This window comes from Schistocerca gregaria, chromosome 1 (assembly GCF_023897955.1).
Source record: "Schistocerca gregaria isolate iqSchGreg1 chromosome 1, iqSchGreg1.2, whole genome shotgun sequence".
Classification (NCBI taxonomy): domain Eukaryota; kingdom Metazoa; phylum Arthropoda; class Insecta; order Orthoptera; family Acrididae; genus Schistocerca; species Schistocerca gregaria.
Genome location: NC_064920.1, coordinates 207,666,361 through 207,678,574, shown reverse-complemented (window position 1 = coordinate 207,678,574; position 12,214 = coordinate 207,666,361). Strand labels below are relative to the sequence as shown.

The 12,214-nt window shown below is 45.6% G+C and overlaps 10 non-coding genes across 10 annotated transcripts; all 10 read left to right on the top strand.

The window, feature by feature from the left end:
* Positions 1-9,090: 9,090 nt before the first annotated feature.
* Trnat-ugu (transfer RNA threonine (anticodon UGU)) lies at positions 9,091-9,162 on the top strand. The gene has a single exon. It is a non-coding gene; the product is annotated as a tRNA-Thr (tRNA).
* Positions 9,163-9,403: 241 nt separating this feature from the next.
* On the top strand, positions 9,404-9,475 carry Trnat-ugu (transfer RNA threonine (anticodon UGU)). Its single transcript has one exon. It is a non-coding gene; the product is annotated as a tRNA-Thr (tRNA).
* Positions 9,476-9,716: 241 nt separating this feature from the next.
* Trnat-ugu (transfer RNA threonine (anticodon UGU)) lies at positions 9,717-9,788 on the top strand. The gene has a single exon. It is a non-coding gene; the product is annotated as a tRNA-Thr (tRNA).
* A 241-nt stretch (positions 9,789-10,029) lies between these two features.
* Positions 10,030-10,101, top strand: Trnat-ugu (transfer RNA threonine (anticodon UGU)). Its single transcript has one exon. It is a non-coding gene; the product is annotated as a tRNA-Thr (tRNA).
* A 241-nt stretch (positions 10,102-10,342) lies between these two features.
* Positions 10,343-10,414, top strand: Trnat-ugu (transfer RNA threonine (anticodon UGU)). Its single transcript has one exon. It is a non-coding gene; the product is annotated as a tRNA-Thr (tRNA).
* A 241-nt stretch (positions 10,415-10,655) lies between these two features.
* Trnat-ugu (transfer RNA threonine (anticodon UGU)) lies at positions 10,656-10,727 on the top strand. The gene has a single exon. It is a non-coding gene; the product is annotated as a tRNA-Thr (tRNA).
* A 241-nt stretch (positions 10,728-10,968) lies between these two features.
* On the top strand, positions 10,969-11,040 carry Trnat-ugu (transfer RNA threonine (anticodon UGU)). The gene has a single exon. It is a non-coding gene; the product is annotated as a tRNA-Thr (tRNA).
* A 241-nt stretch (positions 11,041-11,281) lies between these two features.
* On the top strand, positions 11,282-11,353 carry Trnat-ugu (transfer RNA threonine (anticodon UGU)). The gene has a single exon. It is a non-coding gene; the product is annotated as a tRNA-Thr (tRNA).
* A 241-nt stretch (positions 11,354-11,594) lies between these two features.
* On the top strand, positions 11,595-11,666 carry Trnat-ugu (transfer RNA threonine (anticodon UGU)). Its single transcript has one exon. It is a non-coding gene; the product is annotated as a tRNA-Thr (tRNA).
* Positions 11,667-11,907: 241 nt separating this feature from the next.
* On the top strand, positions 11,908-11,979 carry Trnat-ugu (transfer RNA threonine (anticodon UGU)). The gene has a single exon. It is a non-coding gene; the product is annotated as a tRNA-Thr (tRNA).
* Positions 11,980-12,214: the final 235 nt, after the last annotated feature.

Sequence of the window (12,214 nt, the reverse complement as noted above, 5' to 3'; positions counted from 1 at the left end):
TTCGTCCCTCCATTCACGCCTGTCGCGACACCACTGGAGGCGGGCTGCACGATGTTGGGGCGTGAGCGGAAGACGGCCTAACGGTGTGCGGGACCGTAGCCCAGCTTCATGGAGACGGTTGCGAATGGTTCTCGCCGATACCCCAGGAGCATCAGTGTCCCTAATTTGCTGGGAAGTGGCGGTGCGGTCCCCTACGGCACTGCGTAGGATCCTAAGGTCTTGGCGTGCATCCGTGCGTCGCTGCGGTCCGGCCCCAGGTCGACGGGCACGTGCACCTTCCGCCGACCACTGGCGACAACATCGATGTACTGTGGAGACCTCACGCCCCACGTGTTGAGCAATTCGGCGGTACGTCCACCCGGCCTCCCGCATGCCCACTATACGCCCTCGCTCAAAGTCCGTCAACTGCACATACGGTTCACGTCCACGCTGTCGCGGCATGCTACCAGTGTTAAAGACTGCGTTGGAGCTCCGTATGCCACGGCAAACTGGCTGACACTGACGGCGGCGGTGCACAAATGCTGCGTAGCTAGCGCCATTCGACGGCCAACACGGCGGTTCCTGGTGTGTCCGCTGTGCCGTGCGTGTGATCATTGCTTGTACAGCCCTCTCGAAGTGTCCGGAGCAAGTATGGTGAGTCTGACACGCCGGTGTCAATTTGTTCTTTTTTCCATTTCCAGGAGTGTAGTTCTAAGTCTAGGGGACTGATTACCTCACATGTTAAGTCCCATAGTGCTCAGAGCCATGTAAACCATTTTTTGGTAGCACAAATAAAGTGCGCCACATCCCGAAGTGTGGCCTTTGGAGTATAGATGTAGATCACGAATAGCCTATACAGACTGATTATTAACTTTTCAAAACCCCGAGACAAAGTAGATGACGCTCGGATGAGAAATTTGGTATGAGATACATGGGGTTGCAAATATCGGGAAATGCACCAAACGTGGACGACAAACGTGCAGCCGCACGTGCAGCGGTTGGGCTAACCTCGATGGTAGGGGGCAATGCTACACTATTGCGAGCACTACCATATTACATCTTATAAGGCAGAAACGAAAACTCAATAGTCTAGCGGTGCAAAGTGTAGCACTGCCCCTTTACCGGCTATGGTAGGATAGACGTACGGTGAGCACAAGTCTAATATCTGTCATCAGCTTTTGGATTATTCTCCATTTGCGACCCTATGTGTATGTAATGAGTGAAGAGTTAGGAAACAATGTGTGTACGGTGTGTGCAGTGACTGATGGTGATATATAAATACATTATTTAATAAGCTATTTGTAAAGAGAGTGTTGTATACCAGGAGTAAATCTAATGATTGTCTCTAATTAGAAGTCTGTAAATGTATGTGTATACGAATTAGCTAATTTTAAATTGCTCTAAACTTTTAAATACTTTGACATGTCCTACATCATTGTAAAAAGAGACCTACGGGTGAATGAAGCTGCTACTACTACTACTACTACTACTACTACATCAAGTTACTCGTCTCAGTGACATCTATGTCGTTTTTGGTGTTTTTAAACACTGATAAGAAACACCCTGTGCAACAGGTACTCATAATACAAGATAAAGTGCAGCGTCGCTCGTAAAGATCTTAACAGTATGCCGGCCGGGGTGGCCGAGCGGTTCTAGGCGCTACAGTCTGGAACCGCGCGACAGCTACGGTCGCAGGTTCGAAACCTGCCTCGGGCATGGATGTGTGTGATGTCCTTAGGTTAGTTATTTTTAAGTAGTTCTAAGTTCTAGGGGACTGATGACATCAGACGTAAAGTCCCATGGTGCTCAGAGAAATTTGAACCATTTCTTAACATTGTAAGTAATTACCATCATCAGTATTTGGCCCATAAGGAACAAGAAGTTGCCGGCGTAGAGTTCGCGACCACGCAACTGGGCACAAAGGGTCCGGAGTGAAACCCTACATCAGTCTCCAGTGTCTCAGGGAATGAGAGCAGCTCGTACATACCGATACACCTGGTTAATGGCTATGTCGAACTTGGCGGCTTCTTCAAGAGTGAAGTGGCTGGTAAGGAAGCACGTTTCGTTTCACACTCCGACACGTGATCATAAACACATCGCTGCATTGCACGGTCATCTATCCTTATAGCACGTACATGACTGTGTAAACATGATGACAGATGGCAATGCAGAAGAACTGCAGTAAGATCGCAGCGGTTACCACATGACGCAGCGGTTAACGCACTTGCCGGTACACATTTTCACTCGTCGCCGCTGATTCCGCGTAACTTCACGATTCAGCTGACATCAGTAATCCGTTCCTTCCCTTTCTCTCGCCCTCCACTTTCAGTTCACGTATGATGTATCACAGCTACGGATTCCGCGTGCTTGTTGTTCTTTCGGACATGTCTGAAAGAACAGACACCACGCATTATAATAATTATGCAGTTCGTTTCTTACAGTAAATTAAGAATCAGAACTGAGACTATACCAAAGAATAGAGTGGGCAAATCATTCACACGGGTTATTCCCAAAAATTCTTATATAAACGACAAGCTGCTAAAGAGGGCCCAGACTATTTTACTGAAAGTAAACTGAAGTAAAATATTTTTTCACATAATATCTTCCAACGAACAGTAACCGTTAGACACCGACAGACTCTTGTCCACACTGTTATCGAAGGCCGCCTTAATCAGTTAATGCATCAGCTATGAAGCCTAATCGGGGTGGCAGTTCAACCAAAGGGCCTTTACAAGCAAACGGGCTGCACTAAAAAGTGTAACTAGTATCTAAAATACTGCTAATAAATGTCGAAAAATGCTCGCTTTGTCGCTTGTTCCTAAAATACGTGTCTCTGTTCTCCTTTTTGTAACATTTTTAAATAGACGTTTTTGTTACTTTTATGACATCGAATAACAAATAATATTGCAGTGCACAAGTTGGGCTGAAATATACCCAACAACTTGCTTTATCTCATTAAACTTCCATGCATGAGTACCTCATGAAGTGTTACCCAAGCGACAAGAGGGTCTGGTTTGTCTGACACCAAGATATTAGCCGAAAGCCAGCCATTCACGTGATATGTGAACTTGTGCTGACAAGGTAACACCATGTTTAAGCTTTGCTGACACTGTCAGATAACGAACTGTACATGACTAAACCAATCACGGGTACGGAATTGCACATGGCCGGCCGTAGTGGCCGAGCGGTTCTAGGTGCTTCAGTCTGGTACCGCGCGACCGCTACGTTCGCAGGTTCTAAACCTGCCTCGGGCATGGATGTGTGTGATGTCCTTAGGTTAGTTAGGTTTAAGTAGTTCTAAGTTCTAGGGGACTGATGACCTCAGATGTTGTCCCATAGTGCTCACAGCCATTTGAACCTGTTTTTTTGAATCGGACACGTGCTGTGCTTGTCCGAGCTGAGGGGCGCGGGGGAGTGAAGATAGGTCGGCATCTTCACTCTCAGCTCCCACACCGTACATCCGCTCCTCTCCGGCCGTGCGTCTTCTACTTTTACGGAAGAATTCAAACTAAATTTATGTGTCCCTTAAGGACAGACAATAAACTATGCCATGATTCAGTTTCAAGAGCAATTTCTGAATTCACACCCTACAGCGATCTCTTAAACACCGGATGCTCACCCGTTCCTGGTGTACGTCCTTTCTGACAATCCTTTATGCACTTGCACACCACTATCTCTACCCCTATTTCACTGCAAAATACACCGACGGAAAAAAGTCTCAACAGCAAGAAAGGTTGTTCGATATAAAAGAAAAGTCGGAAGCCATGTTTCCACAATTGAATGGTGACGTCTGTTCAAATTTCGCGGCAGTGGCATCGGAGTGGCACTTGTAGCGACACTATAAGGAAGCAAATCAGGTTTGCTTTAAGTATGCATTGTAACGGTCGTGAGCGTCTGTTACCTTTGATATTGGACATAGTGACTTGATGTTAGTGAAGAATGCCTTTAAGAGCACAAAGACACCATTATCAACACCTGAGATGATGAGGTCCCATACTCCGAGAAACGATGCAGTAAAACCGCACTGTTAGGCAAGGTCCTCCGACCGTAATGGGGATGAATGATGATGATGAAGACGACACAACAGCACCCAATCTTTTCGAGGCAGGGAAAAATCTGTGACCCCGCCGGGAATCGAACCCGGAACCCAGTGCGCTGGAAGTGAGAACGCTACCGCAAGACCACGAGCTGCAGACTCATCAGAACCTCGCTCAACTTCAACAAGGTCGTGTAATAGGACTATGAGAAACTGCAGTACTGTAGAATGACTTGGCGGGAATACATCCATTGTACAAGACTGCTGACAGCGCTGGTCACCAGAATGTATGGTCGGAAGAAGATAGGACTCCGGACAGCAACGTGGCCTACCGACAGGGGAGACCATTGTTTTGCGTATGGCTCTGGCGCATCGTACTACATCTGCAGCGGCATTATCAGTAGCAGTTGGCACCACAGTGACACACAAACTGTTCGAAATCGGTTTCTTCGAGGACAGCTCCAAGCCAGACGCCCTGTAGTGTACATTCCGCTGACGCCAAACCACTGCCATTTGCGTCTTCAGTGGTGTCAAGCGAGAGCTCATTGGAGGGCGAGGTGGAGGTCTGCTGTATTTTCTGATGAAGGCTGGTTCTGCCTCGGTGGCAATGATGGATGTGTGCTGGTCAGATGCAGGCCAGCTGAATACCTGCAGTCTAGCTGTATGCGTGCTTCACACACTGCGCCTACACCTGTAATTACAGTCTGCGACTTCGTATGACAGTTATGGCACTCTCGTGATTAACCCATCCACCCAACTGTTCGTCAGCATGTTGCCTTGGTGTGCTCAATCACATGATCATATGAGATGTCATCGGATGACAGTCCGCCCCTGGTAGCTGAGTGGTCAGCACGACGGAATGTCATACCTAACGGCCCGGTTTCGATTCCCGGCTGCGTCGGAGATTTTCGCCGCTCAGGGACTGCGTGTTGTGTTGTCATTTCATCTCCATCGACACGTAAGTCGCCGAAATGGCATCAACTCGAAAGACTTGCACCAGACGAACGATCTACCCAACGGGAGGCCCTAACCAGACGGCATTTTCATTTTCATCGGACGACAGTTCCAGTGTCATCCACAACCAGCCGTAACCGTCCTCGTATAAGCTGATCGACTGCGACAGACGTGAAGCGCCGTCCCACAAATTGACATCCGGCAGCAGCACAACACAGTGCTTGCGTGTTTGCATGCTTGCATCAACATTTTGGCGGTTACACCCGTCAGTAATGTACCAGATTTTCGCATCTGCAGTGGCTTATCTCGCGTTTACAATGCTAAACATTTAAATGTGTTACTTAGACAAATGCTTTACGGAAAAATGCTGTTAAATATGTTTTGGTACTGCAACTTTTTTCCATCAGTGTATTTATTTTCCTACAAGACGTAAGTATTTGGTTGACATCAAGTTGGAGTTGTCGACTGAAGTTTGTGCTCTTCTCGTTGTTACAATTGTGGTATGGTCCTTGCCGTCCTCATGCACCCCCATGATAATCCTTGGACAATCATTCTACGAACTGACTGGTTTCTTTCAGTCGCACCTGCAAGTAAACTCGAGTACGGGGTGTCTCTCTGTGGGCTCCATCCCGTTCTTAGAGGACCTCTGAGTACACTACGTGTAGTGTTGTAATTCTATAATCTACAAAAATAGACCTACGAGGCTTAAAGTTAGTGTTATTATAAAGAATACCGGGAACAGATTACACAAAAGTGAAGAACATAATATAATCGGACGAAGGTGTCACGTCACCCCTGCTTCATAAATGTTCAGCAGGTGGGCTCACATGATGTTTGATTAACTGTCCATTGTATATGTGATGCTGAGGATTGTGGCGAGTCTACACTTGGTTGAACCGTTGTACTACTCAATTCTTTAGATAATCAAAATTACAATCTCACCACAGTTATTTAAAAGAAATAGGAAGCCCGGAATCACTGGTGATGGACAAGCTTGTGATTGCTTTACGATATTAATTTGACTCAAAACATACTTCAAACTTCAGTTCGGAAATTTGCACTCTTACTGACGCAATGTACAAATCTTCACTTTGATTGAATAACATAAATACGAATAAGAATCATATTATTTTGCGTCCGCAATCAAAATCATTGATAGTAGGCACGGTGAATAATCAATCATAAACAATCGCCCTTATTTCATAATATCTCAAGACACTAATAACACTATACATTACCAACCCAAATTGCACAGCCACTTAATACCACAACCTCATAAAGAACAAAGAGATCATAAAGCTCAATAAAATTGAACTGCCTACATAAAGGTCCGCAGTGAAACATGCTTATACTAAAAATACAAAGTGGAACAACCAAGGTCGCAAAACTTGCACACAGAATAATAACAAGCTACACGTTCATTAAAGATACACAAATGATTAACACAAGTATTAAATAAGAATAGCTAGTAATAATTCAGGCAGTGAAATGACTTACAGAAACGCTAATATGAACAAAGTGGCCTCATTTAACTAACGGACGTTATTGATTCCCAAATTGCACTTAACTTAGAGGACAGCGTTAAGGCCCATAGCAGAGTCTGGAAGCAATAACGCTATGGCCGGCAGGCAGTACGAGCGTTCACTCTTCACGGCTTATGCACAGGATCACGTAGCAGGCGGTATATATTTATATATAATCCAACCGGCCCCACAATGAGCGGTCCTGACGAGAATCCATAACCGTGCCGACGCCAGGGAACGAGCAATCTTAAGAAACGGCCTGCGGCACAAATAGACTGCAATGAAAACAAGGTCAAATTACAGCCAAACTGGTATATATAACAAGCACGCCCCCAATTATTATGGAGCAATACTGTAACATTACCTGTCTCCCAGTAAATTAGCAGGAAACTTAGATATCACTTCCAGTTGCCTAAAGGCACTTTCAACATTAAATAAACGTATCAAATGCGGCAGTGAGAAATGATTAAACAATTAACGCGCCGGCTGACGGATACGTACACAACCGCACAGAGTCCTAAAGCGGACGATATGTCCTAAGACAAGTTAAAATTTGCATGAAAACCACTTAAAACAAACACTCCACGGATGATCAGAAACGGAATGAGGAACATCAGCCTCCATAAAATAGCCACTGTGGAACCAAGTTTAGGACCATCTCCGGCAGCTACCCATGCCCCAATACGTTTCAACAATTTTCTTAGTGAAACACAGAATAAAAGTCATACGTAACTCGGAGCTTGGAAATTACGAGCTGTTCAACGTGAGAAGACGAACCCACCGCAAATCTTCACGTCTAGGAGCCGAGTGATCGGCACCGTTCACGCGCCGCGTGCCAAGAGACAAGGGGGGCGAGCACGGCGAGGCCCGTGCACCACGGTTAGGGACGCGGGCTTGTTTTCAACACAAGTTGGCTCTTTGAACGCTGACTGGAGACTCACTCGTCACACGTTCACCCAGAAAACCACCGGGCGAGCAGTCAATGACAGCAGGACAGTCAAATATCGATATCAGCGATGAAAGTGGAACACCCTAGCACCAGTCGCCACGGCTCATGGGGTAAATACACTGTCCGTATTTGTTGCAGGCGACAAAACGGATAGTGAACATTTACGGATCACCCCAACGGTTTCTCGGGACGTTCGTAGAAAACTTTGTGGAACTCATGTAATCAGAAATGTTACTTCTGTAATATTTACCTCTGAAAATAATACTTGAGATTTAAAGTAAATGTAATCATGAGTACAGGTATAGATTTGCACCCTAGTAAATATATAATGTTATGCATTGTTCTAGTGGCGTACACTGTCAAATAATACAGTTACAAAACTACTGTGAGATTCGTCGCCACCTCTTGTGGCATTGGCTTTTAGGCATTTCATCTTCGTATCTTCGGCCGACGTTTGTTAAGTGATTCTTCTTGCGCTACGCCAGGAAGATGGGAGTAATTTTAAAATATTGATATTCAACTAGAAATGGAGGGAGAATCTTTAAAACACCTTCAATTCGAAACAACGCCAGAAAAGTCATTCAACAAACATCGGACGAAGATTCCGAAAAGAAATCTTGCTTTTATACAATGTGTTTAGTACCTGTTGGGGTTTACGACAATATACCAGACAATTTATAATACTATTACTTACGCAGGTTACAAATGGCACTGAAGTAAAATACTTCCTAAAGTAGGTGAAGAGTTTCGGCACAGGCAGTCACCATTTGAGGCCGAATCATTCTAATAACGTTAACAAATACAAAAATCTTGTTAAAGACAGCTGAAATTGCCATACATTACAGAACATAAGCGCTTCCACATAACTTCTAGTTCCGTTACACGGAGGGAAACAGTATAGATAAGGAAATAGGCACAAAACCACTGAGAATAAGTGTACAAACTTCATGGAGTCAAAAATAATTTTAGGGTAAAACAGTATAGAAAGTATTCAATCACTTTAAAAAACCAACGGAATTGAGAGAATCGAAGTACATATCGTCCATACACATAGAACATAATGCACACATACAGCCCAATTGGTGGCTGCATCACTAGAAAACAATAACAACAACCCAAGGAAGAAAAAGAAAAAAATAGTCGACTACAAGGATAGTACATAGAACCAAAGCCACCTACATAAAAAACGTTCCAAAGATCAAATAAGAATCTCTCGCAGGATGTTAAAAGCACTGCAATTGTATATACAATAATACAAGGAAATTAAACTCCTGCAGCGGGTGGGGGTGGGCGTGGCGCGAAAAAATTCCCCAAATATTAATGCATCAACGACAACACTAGATCGCGTGTTGGGCAGAGCACTGGTCTTGTAAACCAGGGGTCGTGAGTTCGATTCTCACAGGGGGCAGCACAATTTTAAATGGGCCAATATAATCCTTTGAACCGAAAATTTCAAAATAGCGTGTCTTTTCGGGCCTGAGCCAAGATCACAGATGACGATAGACGAAAGACGGCAGCACCCAGTCAGTCTTCGCTGTGGACCTCAGTGGTCGCGAATTGTTGTGCCAGAGTAACTCTTTGTACGCATTTTATAAGCTCTGAATTGTATTTCTCTTGAACACTGTGGCAAAGAAGCGTGTGCTGCAACAGCCTCCTTAGCTCAGGGGCAGAGCACTGGTCTTGTAAACCAGGGGTCGTGAGTTCGATTCTCACAGGGGGCAGCACAATTTTAAATGGGCCAATATAATCCTTTGAACCGAAAATTTCAAAATAGCGTGTCTTTTCGGGCCTGAGCCAAGATCACAGATGACGATAGACGAAAGACGGCAGCACCCAGTCAGTCTTCGCTGTGGACCTCAGTGGTCGCGAATTGTTGTGCCAGAGTAACTCTTTGTACGCATTTTATAAGCTCTGAATTGTATTTCTCTTGAACACTGTGGCAAAGAAGCGTGTGCTGCAACAGCCTCCTTAGCTCAGGGGCAGAGCACTGGTCTTGTAAACCAGGGGTCGTGAGTTCGATTCTCACAGGGGGCAGCACAATTTTAAATGGGCCAATATAATCCTTTGAACCGAAAATTTCAAAATAGCGTGTCTTTTCGGGCCTGAGCCAAGATCACAGATGACGATAGACGAAAGACGGCAGCACCCAGTCAGTCTTCGCTGTGGACCTCAGTGGTCGCGAATTGTTGTGCCAGAGTAACTCTTTGTACGCATTTTATAAGCTCTGAATTGTATTTCTCTTGAACACTGTGGCAAAGAAGCGTGTGCTGCAACAGCCTCCTTAGCTCAGGGGCAGAGCACTGGTCTTGTAAACCAGGGGTCGTGAGTTCGATTCTCACAGGGGGCAGCACAATTTTAAATGGGCCAATATAATCCTTTGAACCGAAAATTTCAAAATAGCGTGTCTTTTCGGGCCTGAGCCAAGATCACAGATGACGATAGACGAAAGACGGCAGCACCCAGTCAGTCTTCGCTGTGGACCTCAGTGGTCGCGAATTGTTGTGCCAGAGTAACTCTTTGTACGCATTTTATAAGCTCTGAATTGTATTTCTCTTGAACACTGTGGCAAAGAAGCGTGTGCTGCAACAGCCTCCTTAGCTCAGGGGCAGAGCACTGGTCTTGTAAACCAGGGGTCGTGAGTTCGATTTTCACAGGGGGCAGCACAATTTTAAATGGGCCAATATAATCCTTTGAACCGAAAATTTCAAAATAGCGTGTCTTTTCGGGCCTGAGCCAAGATCACAGATGACGATAGACGAAAGACGGCAGCACCCAGTCAGTCTTCGCTGTGGACCTCAGTGGTCGCGAATTGTTGTGCCAGAGTAACTCTTTGTACGCATTTTATAAGCTCTGAATTGTATTTCTCTTGAACACTGTGGCAAAGAAGCGTGTGCTGCAACAGCCTCCTTAGCTCAGGGGCAGAGCACTGGTCTTGTAAACCAGGGGTCGTGAGTTCGATTCTCACAGGGGGCAGCACAATTTTAAATGGGCCAATATAATCCTTTGAACCGAAAATTTCAAAATAGCGTGTCTTTTCGGGCCTGAGCCAAGATCACAGATGACGATAGACGAAAGACGGCAGCACCCAGTCAGTCTTCGCTGTGGACCTCAGTGGTCGCGAATTGTTGTGCCAGAGTAACTCTTTGTACGCATTTTATAAGCTCTGAATTGTATTTCTCTTGAACACTGTGGCAAAGAAGCGTGTGCTGCAACAGCCTCCTTAGCTCAGGGGCAGAGCACTGGTCTTGTAAACCAGGGGTCGTGAGTTCGATTCTCACAGGGGGCAGCACAATTTTAAATGGGCCAATATAATCCTTTGAACCGAAAATTTCAAAATAGCGTGTCTTTTCGGGCCTGAGCCAAGATCACAGATGACGATAGACGAAAGACGGCAGCACCCAGTCAGTCTTCGCTGTGGACCTCAGTGGTCGCGAATTGTTGTGCCAGAGTAACTCTTTGTACGCATTTTATAAGCTCTGAATTGTATTTCTCTTGAACACTGTGGCAAAGAAGCGTGTGCTGCAACAGCCTCCTTAGCTCAGGGGCAGAGCACTGGTCTTGTAAACCAGGGGTCGTGAGTTCGATTCTCACAGGGGGCAGCACAATTTTAAATGGGCCAATATAATCCTTTGAACCGAAAATTTCAAAATAGCGTGTCTTTTCGGGCCTGAGCCAAGATCACAGATGACGATAGACGAAAGACGGCAGCACCCAGTCAGTCTTCGCTGTGGACCTCAGTGGTCGCGAATTGTTGTGCCAGAGTAACTCTTTGTACGCATTTTATAAGCTCTGAATTGTATTTCTCTTTAACACTGTGGCAAAGAAGCGTGTGCTGCAACAGCCTCCTTAGCTCAGGGGCAGAGCACTGGTCTTGTAAACCAGGGGTCGTGAGTTCGATTCTCACAGGGGGCAGCACAATTTTAAATGGGCCAATATAATCCTTTGAACCGAAAATTTCAAAATAGCGTGTCTTTTCGGGCCTGAGCCAAGATCACAGATGACGATAGACGAAAGACGGCAGCACCCAGTCAGTCTTCGCTGTGGACCTCAGTGGTCGCGAATTGTTGTGCCAGAGTAACTCTTTGTACGCATTTTATAAGCTCTGAATTGTATTTCTCTTGAACACTGTGGCAAAGAAGCGTGTGCTGCAACAGCCTCCTTAGCTCAGGGGCAGAGCACTGGTCTTGTAAACCAGGGGTCGTGAGTTCGATTCTCACAGGGGGCAGCACAATTTTAAATGGGCCAATATAATCCTTTGAACCGAAAATTTCAAAATAGCGTGTCTTTTCGGGCCTGAGCCAAGATCACAGATGACGATAGACGAAAGACGGCAGCACCCAGTCAGTCTTCGCTGTGGACCTCAGTGGTCGCGAATTGTTGTGCCAGAGTAACTCTTTGTACGCATTTTATAAGCTCTGAATTGTATTTCTCTTGAACACTGTGGCAAAGAAGCGTGTGCTGCAACAGCCTCCTTAGCTCAGGGGCAGAGCACTGGTCTTGTAAACCAGGGGTCGTGAGTTCGATTCTCACAGGGGGCAGCACAATTTTAAATGGGCCAATATAATCCTTTGAACCGAAAATTTCAAAATAGCGTGTCTTTTCGGGCCTGAGCCAAGATCACAGATGACGATAAACGAAAGACGGCAGCACCCAGTCAGTCTTCGCTGTGGACCTCAGTGGTCGCGAATTGTTGTGCCAGAGTAACTCTTTGTACGCATTTTATAAGCTCTGAATTGTATTTCTCTTGAACACTGTGGCAAAGAAGCGTGTGCT